This window comes from Cupressus sempervirens, chromosome 11, assembly GCF_028749045.1.
Source record: "Cupressus sempervirens isolate cs-2001-9-10 chromosome 11, ASM2874904v1, whole genome shotgun sequence".
Classification (NCBI taxonomy): domain Eukaryota; kingdom Viridiplantae; phylum Streptophyta; class Pinopsida; order Cupressales; family Cupressaceae; genus Cupressus; species Cupressus sempervirens.
This window is the reverse complement of record NC_143128.1, coordinates 68353208-68371353: the sequence shown is the minus strand read 5'-3', so window position 1 is coordinate 68371353 and position 18146 is coordinate 68353208.

Genomic DNA, 18146 nt, shown 5'->3' with positions numbered 1-18146 from the left:
GAGGTCAAGAGAGAAGGATGTAGAGGGGATAGTGGATTCTAGGCTAAAGTTCTCTACCATTCCTCTTTCCCCTATTCATCCTCAAGAATAGGACAAGGAGAAGAAAAATGGTGAGGGATGAGATGTAGTTATTAAGGATAGGTACATGGCCTGGAGAAACTTTATTATTAGAACTTCCAAAATGGGTATAGTAAGAGAGGCAATGAACCCACAAATTTTAGAAGAAAAATAGGGTCAACTCCAATTGGAGGATCTCTTGATCCAACAATGGTGGCCATAATGGATAATGCAAGGGAGACTAGCATGAATTTCTTAATAATTCTAGGAACAACATGATTGACAATTTTAGGTCGATCAAATGGCTTTACCATGAGTTGGAGGAGTTTAGAGAAAAAAATAGGCCAATTGGAAGACAAAAGGAAGATGCCAGATTGTGGTAATTTCAATGAATAGGGAGATCAACTTAGTTTGGCTGAGAAGAAAACCTAGAATTTGGAAAATTAAAATCATAATCTGGAAAATTAGATGATTACCATTCTAACTTCTATCAATGATAATATCTCATCCCTTACTAGAATGTTAAAAACCCAGGTCCTTCTAGATGAAAATGAGGAAAAGGATAGAGAAAGAGCTAGGATAGAAGAGGAAGTGACAAATGACATTACCTTCAACATCTTCGAGTGAGATAGTTAGAAGAAGTAGGAATAGATGGCTGAGGAGATTTAAAAAGCCTATGAAGCAAAAGAAATGATGTAGGAGCTAGAGAGAAAGACAGAGGAATAACATTAGTTTTTCTTTTCATGTCTTTTGGATTGTTAGATTGTTGTAGTTTTTTTTCTAGTTTATTTTTTAGTTTGTTGTATTGGCCTTTAGGTTGGCCTTCATTTTCTAGTTGGGTTTTATCTTCTTAGTATCAGCCTTTGGCTTTTTCTCTATTTTTTGAACTGGCCCTTTGGTTGGCCTTCTTTTTCTAGCTGGGCTTTAACTACTTATTATTAGCCTATGATATATTTTAACTCTTGAATTTTAGGATCCCTGTAAAACCTATTTGTCTTATCAAAAACTAATGCTAATCCATATCTCAAATGAACCCTCTAGAAATAACTCATGTACCATAGCTCAAGATCCATATCCATGAAAGACAAGCATAAACATAATGCACCCAAGAGAATCACTAGGTTATACTTCTCAAGTAGTAAAACATCAAGTAGACTAAGACTGAGGAACAAGAATGCTCACCAAGATATCCAAGTCTCCAACCAAGACTCATCTAAGAAAAATCTCCTCTCAAGTCCATATTAGGTGAATGCCTCTTAGAATTTCTATTGAAAACAAACAACTATCCAACAAATAGCTCTCTAATACAAGATAAATTAGCATCACCACCATCTCTAAGTATCCATGAGATTCTATAACCAATCAATCCATGCTAACTCCAAATGCAAAATTGAAATATTATGAAGTATCTAACAAATGATCAATTTACTCAATACTAAGAAACTAAACCAAGATTAATGTCAAAGTTCCAAACATGGCCTCAAGAAGAAAAACATGACAACATGATCTAATAAGCTCAACAAAAGAGATAATATGTTCCATATGAAGACACCATAACATGTCAAAACTTTAAACATGTATCAAGAGAATACCATGACATAATAATAAAACCATCCTAACACCAAGGATAATGTATCAAATGAAAGCATAAACCACATCTTTACCAAGAATCACATGAGTCCTCAAGATGTGACCATCTCCACACACCATGAAGATAACCAAGAACCCCATGAGTCCTCAAGATCCAGCCATTTTCATACACTATAAAGATAAAAAGCACACCACAAAAATGTCAAAGATACTTCTACAACTACAAGATCTAAGACAAACCTTCAACATTTGCAAACACCCAATAACTATATCAAAGCCAAAAACTCCCACTCAATTGTGGTATCAAGTCACCCATGGCATCATAAAATCCATCTGCTACACAAAGATCCCCAAAGTCTACACTCACACAATCAAAGTGTTAATACCAAGTGAAACCAAGATCTCTAAACCAAGAAGATACAAGCCTAACTAGGAACTAATATTGCATTGCCACCTCATCGCTATCACAAGCTCCCACTAAATTGTGTATCCAATCTATCAATGAAATCATTATGAAAAAAAATCATCTAACCATGAGAATCAACCAATGCATCAAAGCATCAAAGAACTCAAAGTGCACTCATGAGCTCCTCAACGAGTAACCAAATAACCATGATCCTCAACCCAATCATGTCATGCCAAAATCCATGGCACCATGATAACATCCATGAATTGAGAAACTAACTCTCAAAGTGTCCAACTTGTCAGCATAAAATAGTCAACCATAATCCTCCACCATGAATATACATGCTAATAATATCACATCCCTTCTACATGAATAAAAATTAACAAATCATGTGACTTGAGGCATAGAGAACCTAAATCCAAGCTACCAATCTAAATATGAATCACTAATGAAAGATCAATGGACAAAGAAAAACCATAACCAAGCAATAAATGCAACCTATAAGTATAGACCACTTACAACACTACACAACTTGTAGACCCAACAATTCATCATACATATTCAAACCAAATACTAATAATCATATCATCATAAGACCAATCTAAAATATGAACTGAGTATATAATGACATGAAATCCAAATCTCTAAAATATATAATGTCATAAACTCACAATGTCACCACAGTCAATATATATCATAAACCATTCATATCAATATATTACCAAATAAATTTTGTCAAACCTACACCAAATCTAAATCAATGTATAGATCTCTCTAAGAGCTTTTTATTGACTAATCGAAGTCCAAAATCTGACTCCATATGCCTAAGTTACGCCCTAATATATTCTCAAAATTAACAACATCTAATTTTTGGGCTCTTAAAACTTGATAAAATGTCAAAATCATATAATTAAACCTACACCAAGTTGTATTGCTCTGAATTATCTTTCCAATGACTATAAGAAGTCCAACGTCTAATATCCTAAGTGAAAGTTATGGTCATTTTACCAAGACGGTCTTTTTACCATTTTCATTGTACTTTTTTTAAAAATTGTAACGAAAAATCTAATGGGATTAAATTTGATGGCAATCATGGGCTGAAACTAAAAACCTTTTGCATTTTCTATCAACATAGCCAAACTAGGACATACTATATATCAAAATTTATGGAAAAGCCAACCTGGATCTAATGCTAAGGTATGTTTTTTTTTAAGAGGTCATTTCTACAAGCTCCCCTTAAAACCCTCATTTAAATGAAACATCTAAAAAACTATTTTGACTAACAATTTCACATGCCCAAAATATACCAATATTCCATCATTACAATAAACCCAAAACTTGTTATGATTAATCATGGATAGAAACAACAATTACATCCAAATATAACCAATATCAAAAAATAATAAATTGCACAGAAGAGAACACATGACACCAAGATTTAACATGGTTCACCCAATCGCTATTCTATGTCCACCAAACAATGACTCGGGTATTATTACTATCCATTGATTACAACCTAATTACAATCTATAATCCCTTCAATCTCATCAGATCATATGAAATCTCTAATTCTAAGCCATTTTATATAAGTATTTTTGCCACTTATGGTTGAAATTAGCTACCAAATGTCAGCCCAAAAAATGTCAATAAAATAGCCCCCCAAAAATGCCAATAAAATAACCCCACCAAGGAATTATGGAGTATGTATAGTGCTTCTGTGATCACTCACCACAAGCTAATAATCTCCCACTAAGGGACTGATCAAGCTCTACAATAGAAAACAATCTCCCACTTGGAGACTGATCATGTAGCAATACCACTAATCCATGAGGCTCCCACTAGATCAAACCACCCTATACTCATTTGTTCATTTATTCTATTAAATCAAGAAGACTAACCAAAGTTGAAGAGTTCATCTTTTCCCTTGTCATTACATTTGTAAACATATTTGTGGGATTTTCATATGTATGTGTCATGCCCAAAATACAAGGACAAAAACTCATGATTTTTTTTTACAAAAGATTAAAGGTAATAATAATTAAATCCATTAAGTTTGATAAGTTTCATTCAATTAAGGCATAGGCACATTGTAAGGTAGCATCATGTTTTCCTATCAATACCTTGACATTCTATTTAGGTTTTAAAATTAATGTGAAGGACTAGATTGTTAAATTAAAATTTCATTATCAAATCGATTTCAACATTTATTACATTATTACTTTAATTTTTAAGTTATATATATATAATTTTTATTTTTATTTTTCCTATTTACTTTTCTATAATCCAAGCATATAGTCAACAAAACATAAAAAACTATTAACACTACTAGTACTAAAAGACTAATTAAAACCATTAGCATTCTAATTTCATCCAATTATTTACTTAATATTTAAAGTCTAAATTAAACTCTTTTCATAACTAATCTATCTAATTAATTAACATTAAATAAATTATCTAACATTCACTTTAACAAAATATTAAACTAATAACAAAACTAACTTATCTAAATATAATCTAATATCAAATTATTCTAATGAAAATATTCTAAATAACTAATATAAAAAAATGTAATAATTAAAATTACCTAAAACTAACACTAACTAAAACTAAAATATAAAATAACAAACTAACTATAACTTTAATATACAAAATTCTAAATCAATAAAACTAACTAAAATCTAAGACTACAAAAAAAAAGACAAATATAATTATTAACATTAAAATACTAATTAACTAATAAAAATAATAGAAATTAAATTACTTAAACATAACACTTAACTAAATTTTAACACTTTATAAAACAAACTTATTAACCTAAACATTAACTACTAACACAACTTTAAATAACCTACCCCCCCTTAAGTACCCTAACCCTACCCCTAGGCCACATGTCATTTCCATGTACCAAGACGTGTGTGCTTTCCAAGACATCCCCATGCAGACCAAGGCATGGAAAAATGTAGCCCAAGGGTAAAAAGGACAGGTACATCAGGTTTGGAAAAAGGTAAATAAGGAGTGTGAAACAAACTTTACAAAACAATTATGCACTTTTTAAACTTGCCCTCCAAATTTTATTTTGACTTTTTTTAAAGTGTGCAGGGTGACATCATCCTTGGTGTGATGGTTACCATGATTTCCTCCCATGCCTAGGATAGAGGAAATAGGACATGAATTTATGTTTAAAGTTTTTTTAAGGTAAGTAAGATAGAGGTAAGAAGTTATGGTAAAAAGATAAGTAGACAGGATATTAGAAAATAGATATTTACATATATATTTTTATTTATTATTATTTTTATTCTTCTTTTCTTTGATTTGAACACTTATTATGCATGTGGGATATTTTAGAGAATCTTTTAAGATTCTCTGTTCTAAGAGAATATTTAATTTCTTCCCCATACAAAATTCAAAGAATTTTTACTCTTGGGAACTTTCTTTTTTTTCGAAGGCCTTATTTATTTCCAAGTGACAAATTTTTTGAATGCAATCTATTTTTATAACAAGAAGTGTATACATTTATAAGTGTAGATTTTGATTGCCAACATGATATATATATATATATATATATATATATATATATATTAAAGTGTTGAATTGGTGCAAAACAAATCTATTTAACCAAGGGGGTATATATATATATTTTCTCTCTATATTAATTTTAATCATCGAGTTTACTAATTTGTTTAAACCTTAATGTAAGGTTACTTTATCTCCTAATAATCATGAAATTAAATTGAAGTTCCAACCATAACATAAATTTCTCCTTAACATATATGAACTTAAAATCGCATAATTGTATATCACCATTTTATCTATTTTTCAATACATGTGCATATTACTGAAAATGTGAGAATCTCATAAGCAAGGATTTTACTCAATCATTTTTTTACTGACCATCTAATTCAAAGGCTCCATTGGGAAAGAACCAGGAAGAAAACCCGACATCGTTGCCATTTCCACAATAAGTTAACAATAATGTTTATACATAGGATTTCAATCCCAAGAAGAAATCTCCCAAACATAACTGAATTTCAATAACAATATGAATTTCCTTCATGGGCCTTAACAAGGGATCTATTCCAAGTTCTACAATACATCTCTGTGATCATGGAGAGAACGAAAACTGACTAGGCGATAACCAATCATAGCATGAAGACAAATTAGGCATTCACTCCCATCTCGAGTTTACACAATAGGTTTGACATTGAACTAGACTAGGGAGAAGGTGGATTTTTCCAATAGGAGATGTTAGAAACAACACCATAATAGGTGCCTTTACGGGGCTATAAACTCAAGAACTTTTGTTCTTCCATTCTTACATTCCAAAACTCAAAATGTGGTTTGTGCTAACAAGTAGAGGCCCATAACACCCTACCCTCTCTCCCTCTTCTCCTTCTAAGAAGAGACTCTACATTGTCGGAGTCCAACTAAAGACCTTCCCCTACACATGGCCACTTCTACCCTATTTAAGGGTGAGTAATGCTAATACAACCCATACAATCTCTTCAAAATTCAAACCAAAAGACAAAAGAAAATCATTTAAGAAAACCTATTTCAATCCCTCCCAAACATATTCAACACACACATGAACATACATATGCAAACAAAATAACTTAAGCATGAAACACAACATGAACCACATGAGCTAAGGGATTCCTACCTTCAAAATTGGGTTATGGCAATTGAACAATTTGAGATGAACATTCCCTTCCTTCTCCTTCTCCTTCAATCCTGAATTCCAATCTAAAACTAGAGGTTGGGTGAACACTCAAACCCTCTCAAATTTGCCTCTAAATAAGATCCTAAACTCAACTGCCTCTAAATATAAATAACTCTCCCCACTTGCCTAAAAGTTCTAGAGTCTTCAAACTCAACTAGACATAGGGCTAACCTCAAGGTGGAGTTAAAGTTATCCAACTCATGATGAAACATTCAATTTTTGCAATAAAGCAAAAATGAGGCTTTTGAGTAACCATAAAAGTCAACAAAAGGGGCTAGGGGCGTGGAAAATGCCCTCAACCCATACCCATACCCCTTTGGGTACTTAGATTTCATAATTTTAGGCCTTTACAATTAATTAGGGACCCATTAGAAGCTAGGAAAATTTTAGGCCTTTCTACAACCTTCAAAATGTAGATTACTCACTAATCTTGATTAGGGTAATTAACCTTGATTACTAACTGATTAGCAAAAAGGTCACTAACCTAGTCTGACTTAGATCTTTAGGTTACTTAGTTAACCCTAACTACCATGCTAAAATGCATATACAATTCACGAGTGTCAAGTGACACTTAAAAATCACTATTACAAAACATTAACATTTACTGATTACAAATGATACATTCATTCATCTCAGAATACAAATAAAACACAAACAATGGGGTTTGCATCTTTTGTTAGATTCAACCTTGGTTTTCACAATGGTACATAGGGTTCAATTTTTTTTCTCCATTATATTTTTTAGCTAACATATCTTACACATTCATTGCACACATCAGTGGCTCAACAAAATCACATACATACATACATACATACATAAATATATATATATAACTTATTAGGGAAATCACATAAATTAAAGTAGGAATTTGTCATATAACTAACTATTTAATTCATTTCTACTCACATTTAATCATTAGAAATCACATAATCAATATAACATAACTTATTCATTAATTCAAATTAAAGTACTAGAACAATCATCATTAGGCATGCATATACCTAGACATCATAACATCACCAATAGGCATACTGAGCTATCTAAATTGCATATAACCTAATCATCAAGGTACCATAATCAATATCATCTTCATTGGGTGAAAACACCTCGTATTATCCTTAGTGAAATTTTAAACTTTAAACAGTCGAGATAATGTAGTAGTTTTTCAAATCACTGGGTATTAAAACATGGATGTATCAACTAATCTCAATTTTCATTAGGGCATTCACAACATAAAACATTACTTCATGTCCATTTCAATCTCCTATAATGGTTTTAACAAAGAATTCATATTTGATAATTACATACGAGGAGGGACCTTACATCCTCCCCCACTAGCCTTTGACTTCCTCCTAGAAGTCGCACAACTAAAATGTTCATCTTATGCTAGATCTTGTCTAGACTTGTTTCAAAATTTACTCTTATAAAAAGAATGATTAATGACTCACATACATACATAGTGATGATAACCTATTTACTTGATTACCATCACTAAAAGTGAAGTTTACTCCATAACTCTGACATGGTTACGTTTTCCAGGGTCAAACAGTTCTTAAAACATATAGGTCACATATAAACAACTTTCTAATCTAATATAAATATACCTATAGAGTCTCTATCCATAATAATATCATAAGATTTTCTAAATCCCACATACCCACTCCTCAGGGTAATAGTCATATGAGCCTCCCTCAAATAAGTTTTCATATTAAAGCACTTGTCCCTTTACTCAAGGTTAAATACTTTCCCTTTAGAGTTTCCATGATGCACTTATTCTCTATAGGATACTGAATGAGTCCATCACTACACATGCACCTTTCCATCTAGAAGTCCTTTTGGTTAACTTGTAACCTTAACCAAATTTATGTTGGGGTGCAATTTCATTACTCATAATAGTCAACAGATAACACTAGTCCTATTCTCCGAGTCCTAGAAGAGGGTGGGGTATGAATACTCTCACTGATAACCCCAAACCCTAATTTTAAACATCCACTTAATTGTCAAGAATTCCTTTTGGTAGGCTTGTCATATGTCACTTTGCCAACAAATTTAAAAGAAAGTGCCTCACAAGTTAAATTCAACATCAAGGATGAAACATCCAACACAAAAGTTCGAAATCAAAGAAATAAAGAGTAGCCACAATAGTAAAATTTTAGTCAAGAAATAAAGACATAACCAAGATGCAAAATAGAATCATCAATAATACAATTGGCTAAAAAACCCCACATCACACTGTTGGCAAAAAGGAAAGAGCAATAAATATAAAAAATCTGAAATCAGACAAATAAGAAAATAAATCTAATTACTTACAAAATTTACATTATTGACATAATGCAGCCATACCAAGGTCTTTGAGGAAAATGAGGAATCTTAGGTCTCCCAAATACATTACAGAGATCTTGAGTTGATTTAGATGGTGGTCTATCAACCATGTCACTCAAATGCTAATTGATCCAACCTACTAACTACATACTTATCTCCATCAACATCGCCCTATAATTAGGGTTTGTTGTACTAAGGGATTTTCCCTAATCAAAACTCACTCAAAAGTGCAAATGTGAGGATACTAAAATGAGTCTCCATCAATCCTCTTGTTGTTATATTGGTTTCTTTTCGAAGACTCTAACATGTGGAGACCCCAGTGTCAGTAGAGTTATACTCTAAGTTGCACTTACAAAACCAAATCTCTTATCCTCAATTTAATATGATTAAAAATTAGGGCTCCTACCCATAATCTTTCTTAGGTCAATTTTACCACAATATATTGATTGAAGTTGGGTTATCATTCTCACCAAATTGGTATGATCCTCTATACATATATGTATCACTGTCTGTATCACTCCATCATTTACACAAGTTCTAATTATCATCTGAGAATGCATTGAATGCTACCATTCTTATCAATAATTCCATATTTCATGTTTTCCTATTCTAAGTGACTTATGAATTCACCCTAAGGTTGTAGGTTTGCAACTACTTAGGTATGAAACCATTATTAGGATGTCATTAAAGTTTACTTATCCAATGTGAATGTTTACTTATTCACTCTTACAACTATCTCCTTGCTATCAATATAGGTCAATATCATCGTTCTTAACATGCCTTGTGGCTTATAATTGGATTATTACTTAACTTTGATACCTAAACCTTTAGTTCATACTAGGTTGATGACCTCATCACAATTTTACTTTCTCTGATTGTAGAGTTATAATTGATCCAATAATTTCAATACTAGAGTATACAATTATTCACTTGATCGTTACAATTTAGTATTACTTATGCTTATATAATAAGCCCACTAACATAATTAGACTCACATAACCCTAACTCAGAAGTTTGCATCTTCCCATCTTACCAATTCAATACTATATGTTACATACTTATCACCACTTAATTTCATTCTTAGCACCATATATTTACATAGATTTACTCCTTGATTAGGATTCTATTCCTCATAGTAGAATGAGATACTCCCTTTCTTTGTGTGTTCCTAGCTATCTCTTTTGTTGAATAGCTTCTCACATTAGTAATCCTATCGTTCAATGTTTCTAAGGGTTACTTGCAAATTCTAATTTAGCTCTCTTTTTTTTTTTAGGATTATTGAAAAAATACATTTTAAATTCTTAATAGGTTAAAGGTATCCCAAATAACTTGGTAACGTGGTATACTCTCCAAGTGTTACCTTCCTATTTACTCACCATTCATTTCATATATTTGATATTTCAACCCAAAGGTAAAAAATTAGATTATGAAGATCGTAGGTTTCATTTACTTATGTTTGAAATGTCTAGATTGATACATGTCTATTTGATCACTTTCATACTTGATATGAACTACAATGCTCCCACAAGTGATCGGGTCAGTCAAAATCTAACTTCTACTAAAGATGATGAGAAACACTTTATCTTAGACTTCTAGGCTATTTGATCATTTCTACTCACATGATTTAAAGATGTCCTAGGGTTCTTAATTTAGTTTTCCCTTAATTTGGTCATGTTAAATATAATTTTGATTTCTTAATGAGACCATAATATACTTTAATATAAAATTCTTGCATCTAACCATTCATTTTGAGTCATTAAGACCGAGTTATCTGATATGGTTAACCATTTACATTTGTTAATACCGGTTCAAATTTTACTTAGGTTCAATTATTGATTCCGTAGTTTAGAAGGAATACATTTGCTTATCAAATTTTTGCAAGGCGAAATCCCTGCTTCGTATAGTGAAATTTAAATGTCCACACTTATCATGGACCCATTATTGTCCAAGTGTCATGAAACCTGGCTCTGATACAAAAATGTCATGCCCAAAATACAAAGGCAAAAACACATGATTTTTTTTCTAAAAAAATTTAAGATTAAAGGTAATAATAATTAAATCCATTAAGTTTGATAGGTTTCATTCAATTAAGGCATAGGCACATTGTAAGGCAGCATCAGGTTTTCCTATCAATACCTTGACATTCTATTTAGGTTTTAAAATTAATGTGAAGGACTAGATTGTTAAATTAAAATTTTGTTATCAAATCGATTTCGACATTTATTACATTATTAATTTAATTTTCAAGTTATATATATATATATATATATATATATATATATATATATATATTTCCATTTACTTTTCTATAATCCAACCATATAGTCGACAAAACATCAAAATCTATTAACACTACTAGTACTAAAAGACTAATTAAAACCATTAGCATTCTAATTTCATCCAATTATTTTCTTAATATTTAAAGTCTAAATTAAACTCTTTTCATAACTAATCTATCTAATTAATTAAAATTAAATAAATTATCTAACATTCACTTTAACAAAATATTAAACTAATAACAAAACTAACTTATCTAAATATAATCTAACATTAAATTATTCTAACTAAAATATTCTAAATAACTAATATAAAAAAATGTAATAATTAAAATTACCTAAAACTAACACTAACTAAAACTAAAATATAAAATAACAAACTAACTATAACTTTAATATACAAAATTCTAAATCAATAGAACTAACTAAAATCTAAGGATACAAAAAATAAGACAACTATAATTATTAACATTAAAATACTAATTAACTAATAAAAATAATAGAAATTAAATTACTTAAACATAACACTTAACTAAATTTTAACACTTTATAAAACAAACTTATTAACCTAAACATTAACTACTAACACAACGTTAAATTACCTACCCCCCCTTAACTACCCTAACCCTACCCCTAGGCTACATGTCATTTCCAAGTACCAAGACATGGGTGCTTTCCAAGACATCCCCATGCAAACCACAGCATGGAAAAATACAGCCCAAGGGTAAAAAGGAAAGGTGCGCAAGGTTTGGAAAAAGGTAAATAAGGAGTGTGAAACAAACTTTACAAACAATTATGCACTTTTTAAACTTGCCCTCCAAATTTTATTTTGCCTTTTTTTTAAAGTGTGCAGGGTGACATCATCCTTGGTGTGATGGTTACCATGGTTTCCTCCCATGCCTAGGATAGAGGAAATAGGACATGAATTTATGTTTAAAGTTTCTTTTAGGTAAGTAAGATTGAGGTAAGAAGTTATGGTAAAAATATAAGTAGATACGATATTAGAAAATAGATATTTACATATATATTTTTATTTATTATTTTTCTTTTCTTTTCTTTAATTTGAACACTTATTATGTGGGATATTTTAGAGAATCTTTTAAGATTCTTTATTCCAAGAGAAGATTTAATTTCTTCCCCATACAAAATCCAGAGCATATTTGCTTTTGGGAACACTTTTTTTTTTGTAAGTGTCAAATTTTTTGAATGCAATCTTATTTTATAACAAGAGGTGTATATTTTTCTAAGTGTAGATTTTGATTGCCAACTATATTTCATGTTCAAGGGAAATTTTGTGTGTGTGTGTGTGTGTGTGTGTGTGTGTGTGTGTGTGTGTGTGTGTGTGTGTGTGTGTGTGTTGAATTGGTGCAAAACAAATCTATTTAACCAAGGGGGTATATTTATTTATTTTCTCTCTCTACGTTAATTTTAATCATCAACTTTACTAATTTTTTTAAACCTTAATGTAAGGTTATTTTATCTCCTAATAATCACGAAATTAAATTGAAGTTCCAACCATAACATAAATTTTTCCTTAACATATATGAACTTAAAATAGCATAATTGTATATCACCATTTTATCTATTTTTCAATACATATGTGCATATTACTGAAAATAAAAGAATCTAATAAGCAAGGATATTACCCAATCATTTTTTTATTGACCACCAGATTCAAAGGCTCTGCCGAGAAAGAACCAGAAAGAAAATCTGACATCGTTGTCATTTCTACAATAAGTTAACAATAATGTTTATACACAAGATTTCAATCCAGAAGAGAAATTTCCCAAACATAACTGAATTTCAATAACAATCTAAATTTCCTTCGTAGCCCTTAACAAGGGATCCATTTTGAGTTCTACAATGCATCTCAGTGATCATGGAGAGAACAAAAATTGATTGGGAGACAAATAATCATAACATGAAGACTGTTGGTGTAAATAAGTATTTACTTATTACACTTACTTAAGTTTTACTTAGGTTAATGCATTATTTAATTATTTTGTATTATTTTATTATTATTTTAGGTGAGACACTTAGGAGTTTGTGAACTCTCATTGAGTTACGCAACTCTTATTAGGCACATGGTGTCTACAACATAGGAGTATGCATCATTCATTGAGTTTTTGTGATGACAACACAGTTTTCCGCACTCCTCATTTAGCACATGTTGTCTACTCCACTGATTTTCATGCTACACCATTGTAATCTTATCCTCACATCATCGCACTTAATCTCATGCTTAATGGAGGATAATCCATATCTGGTGGGCATGTGCCTGGTTGTATGACATGTCATCGTGCTGACTTCTACGCATTCTAGAAGCTCTCTTGATGCCTTTATAATCAGGCACTCCTAGTGTACTCTTGCATCCAATTATTGAATGAATATCATCATTCTGATCATACTCTGACTATTTTTGGTCTACTGTGTGCTTGTGTTGAGTTCTTTTGTTCTTGGATGAATTCTGACCTAAGCCAAATTCTTACATGGTATCAGAGCTAAGGAGGATTCTCATCACGTAGCCATTTGATACTATTTGTGATTTAGCACCTTGATTCCGTAGGATCTACAAAAATTGGGAGTGTCTAGAGCCAGATCTAACCTCTCCATTGCGTCCAAAGTGCTAAGTCAGTGAAAATTGACTATAAATTCACCTATCTTGGGTGAAATTTGATCGTGAGGCAAATTTTTTTTGCAAACTAGCACCCGAAGGCACCGATTTGCAAATCGGGTATGATCTAATTCGATCTAATTATTTATATTTTTGGATCTATAATTCTTTGTAATTTTCAGATTTAATTTTCAAAAAATTTTGGATTTTTTTAATCAGTCCGTTAGAGAAAAAAAATTTGCGGTATGGGTTATCAGATCCCGTACTGCACAGTTGTGGTGGATGTATTATATTATTTTGTAGGGCATTTTAATTAATCTGTGGGCTATCAAATTATCCGGCTTGCCATAGATCTCGAGAAATCCTAAATTTCTAGCCCACACTAAATAACCAGCAGTAGAATTCAATATTTTGGCACCCACCCGGCCGAAATCAACCATCATCGGCGACGCAATTCAACAATCCACCAGTGACCGTTCAAACTCGACCGTCCTAGCCACATCAAATTTCTGGCTATACCTTCTCTGATGAGCTAATTCTTAGACAGGACTATGCGACAATTTGGTTTTAAATAACTTAACAACCATAGTCACCACGCATGTGGGACAAATACTAAGAGTTTTTGGCTCCCCATAGAAAGCTTCTGGCGTAGTGAAGTCACCTCTAGCAATCGCTTTACAAATGGAGAAAACTCTATGACTATGCCAGACTTCTACAAAATGAGACATGATTTCACATGTCTACGCAGGCATCTATGTTACCAAAAACCTCGACACATCTCTAGCCATGCGGTCCAATCCACGTGCGCCATGCGGGCATCCGTGTTAATAGAAACCCCGGCACATCTCTAGCCACGCGGTCCAATCTGTGCATTCCATGCAAACAGTGACCTACATGCCGCATAGTCAGCATACCTATGCAAGTAGACTCTATGCACCACATGGACAGCCATGACAATAGTCCAGTCAATACCCCGTCAGCCAACACATCAAATTTTTCGTATAGTCTGTACATTTTTGTACGGTACGACTGACGTCATCCTATTCAGGAGCCTAAAATTGACACCCATTTGAGCGTCAAATTAGGCCATTTTATAACTACTGTGAAGGTTGTATGACTATCAAATTTAACCCTATCTTTTGCTGGTGCAACCCCACACCAAATTGATTTTGGTTTTGGCAGTTCGACTTCAAGAGACCATATCCCACACATTCAGACTCCAAATCAGGTGCAATTTTTTTTGAAATTGGGTAAAATTTTCTAAATTGTTAGTGGTGTAGCTATTTTTTGGTTTTGGTGCACAAATTTTTCAGCATTTGCATTTTTAGGCTACTGTACCTGAATAATCTTGCATTTTGCAACTTCAAATGCTCCGTACAAGCACATCTGGAGTCAAAAATAGGTTGTATTTTTTTTGAAAGTGTGTATTTTTTTGTCTACTTTCTAGATATAGCATCAAATTACAGTGTTGTGTGGAAAAAATTGTGACTTTCAGCAATAGGGCCTTTCTTTTCTTTGTAATGCTTCAGTATTTTAGCACATTGTAAAGTTTCAGATTTGTACTCTATCAAAAAGTTGTAAAAAGCAAAATCAAAAGTCCATGAAGGCAAAAATTGGCAAGTAGCCCATTGTAATCGCACTACTGATAAAGTGCCCAAAGCATCTATTTTGGGGGGGTTTCTTGATTTAGTGAAAAGGGGGGGTATTCTTGGTGTTGTGTTCTCTCTTTTCTACAATTTTCTTTCATTTTTTTGCATTATGGGAAATTTTAAGTTTGCTAAGTTAACTCCTCATAACTATGCTATGTGGTCTATCAAAATGTTGTATCACTTAATGCATAATGGAGTTTCTCAATATGTAAATGGTACTCTTCCTAAACTAGCAGGTGCTAATGTATCAGCAAGTGAACTTTTAGATTGGGTAGCCATAGATAGGAAAGCCCTAGGTGATATATGTTTGGGGGTAGATGATAAAATCATGTATCAAATCAAGAAATGTACTACATCCAAGGAAGCTTGGGATACTCTCGAAAGCCTCTATGGTAAAGTGTCTAAAGAAGATGTGTTCAAAATAGAAGATGAGCTAGTTTCCTTAGATCCTAAGTCATATGACTCAATATAGGACTTCATCATCAAGGTGAATGAATTAGGGACAAAGCTTACTGATTGTGGGAGCTCTATCAAAGATGACAGACTGATCTATCTCATCCATAACAAGCTGCCATCTGAATATTCCACATTTGTATCTTCTTTTAACACCTCTAAAACTACCTTAGGGTCTACCTACAAGAAAGTCACTTTTGATGAATATGCCAAACTATTGGATGATGAAGAAAATAAGTTGAAAACAATGGGGATTCTCAAATCACCTAAGTCCAAAGCATTGGTGGTCAATGAGGGTTCTCAACATTTGGTTGGACAGTCTTCAAATAAAGGAAAGGGTAAGAAGAAATGGAAGAGAAAATCTGAGGATGCAGAAAAGACAACACCTCAATCAAATCAACAAGGCAAGTCCTTAAATTCCAACAAAAAAGGGGACAATAATAAGGAGAAGAAGAAGTGTGCTTATTGTAAGAAAATTGGTCATGAAGAGCATGAGTGTTATCGCAAACAGATTGATGAATTGACAAACATCATGAAGAAGCATAATGTTCCATTGCCTAATGCTTATAAGGAGAAGGGATCTTCTTCATATTCAAAGAGCAAAGGGCAAGCACTCATGGCTAATGCAAACTCTTCTAAATAATGGATATTTGACTCCGGTGCCTCATATCATATGGGTTCTTCAAAGGAGGATTTTTCTTCAATGAATCACTCAAGGGTACCACACATCTTCATGGGGAATGATAGCAAAATGGAAGTTGAAGGAAAAAGAAATTTGGAAATGGAAAATGGAGAGTTTCAAGAGGTTCTCTATGTTGCAAACCTAAGTTCAAATCTCCTCTCAATCTACCAAGTCACTCACTTTGGAGATGGACATAGAGTTGAGTTCCTTCTTGACTCAGTTCAAGTGCACAGTCTTAAAGATAATTCCTTGGTTGCAGTAGGGAAAGTGAATGATCATAAGATGTTGTACTCTTTCTCACATTTTGTATCCAAGACTCCTTCAAAGGCCTTGTTAACTCAATCACATTCAAGCATGCAATTATGGCATGAGCGGTATGGTCATCTTGACTATCACTATCTTCAGCAACTTTTCTCATACCAAATGGTCAAAGGTCTACCTCAAATCAACTTTTCCAAGGGTAAATGTTCATTAGATTCAGTGGATATGCATCTAGAGGGGAAGTTACAAAGAGGGAAGTCTTCTAGAGCAAAAAGTGTTCTTCAAATGGTTCACATGGTATTAGTAGGTCCTTTTGCATTCAGCTAGGGTTGCTACATACTTACCTTAGTTGATGACTTTTCAAGGTTCACTTGGGTCTACTTTTTGCATAGTAAGAATGAATTTTTTGACGCATTTCTAGACTTCAAGGCTCATGTAGAACATAAATCTAGAAAGGCCATCAAAGTGCTTCGAATGGACAATGGTAACATGGATGTGAATAGAAGACTTAAGGACTTTTGCAGACATGAGGGCATCGATCTTTAGACTCCTTCAGTATTCAGTCTGCATAAGACAAATTTTGCAACTTTGAGGATTTGAACTCTTAAGTCTATGGCAAGTTGCATGATTCATGCAAAGTCTCTAGATCCATCATTAAAAGTTGAAGCAATCTCCAGTGCCACTCACATTCTTAATAATTCTCCTCATCCAGCCTTAGATGGTAAAACACCTTTTGAGGCATGGTGCGGAAAAAAACCTATTGTGACACACTTTAGATTCTTCGGTTGTCTTGCATGAGCAAATAGATCTTCTAGGGGTTGCAAGGCACAGACATCTCAGCCTTGTACTTTCATTGGTTATGAAGATAGTGTGAAGGCATATAGACTTCTTGATCCTAAGACACATCAAATTTTTGTGGAGAAGGATTACATTTTGAGGAAAGTTCTTTGAGCTTTTCCTCTACTCCTCTTCGCAAATCATTCAGTGTGGATACTGATAGTGACACCAGCGATAGTACTTCAACAGATTTAGATACATAGAGTTCTGTTGACAGATACATTGACAGGTCACATCATCAGTTCAGTCCACATGCATACATCGCCACAGTGATAGGTCCAG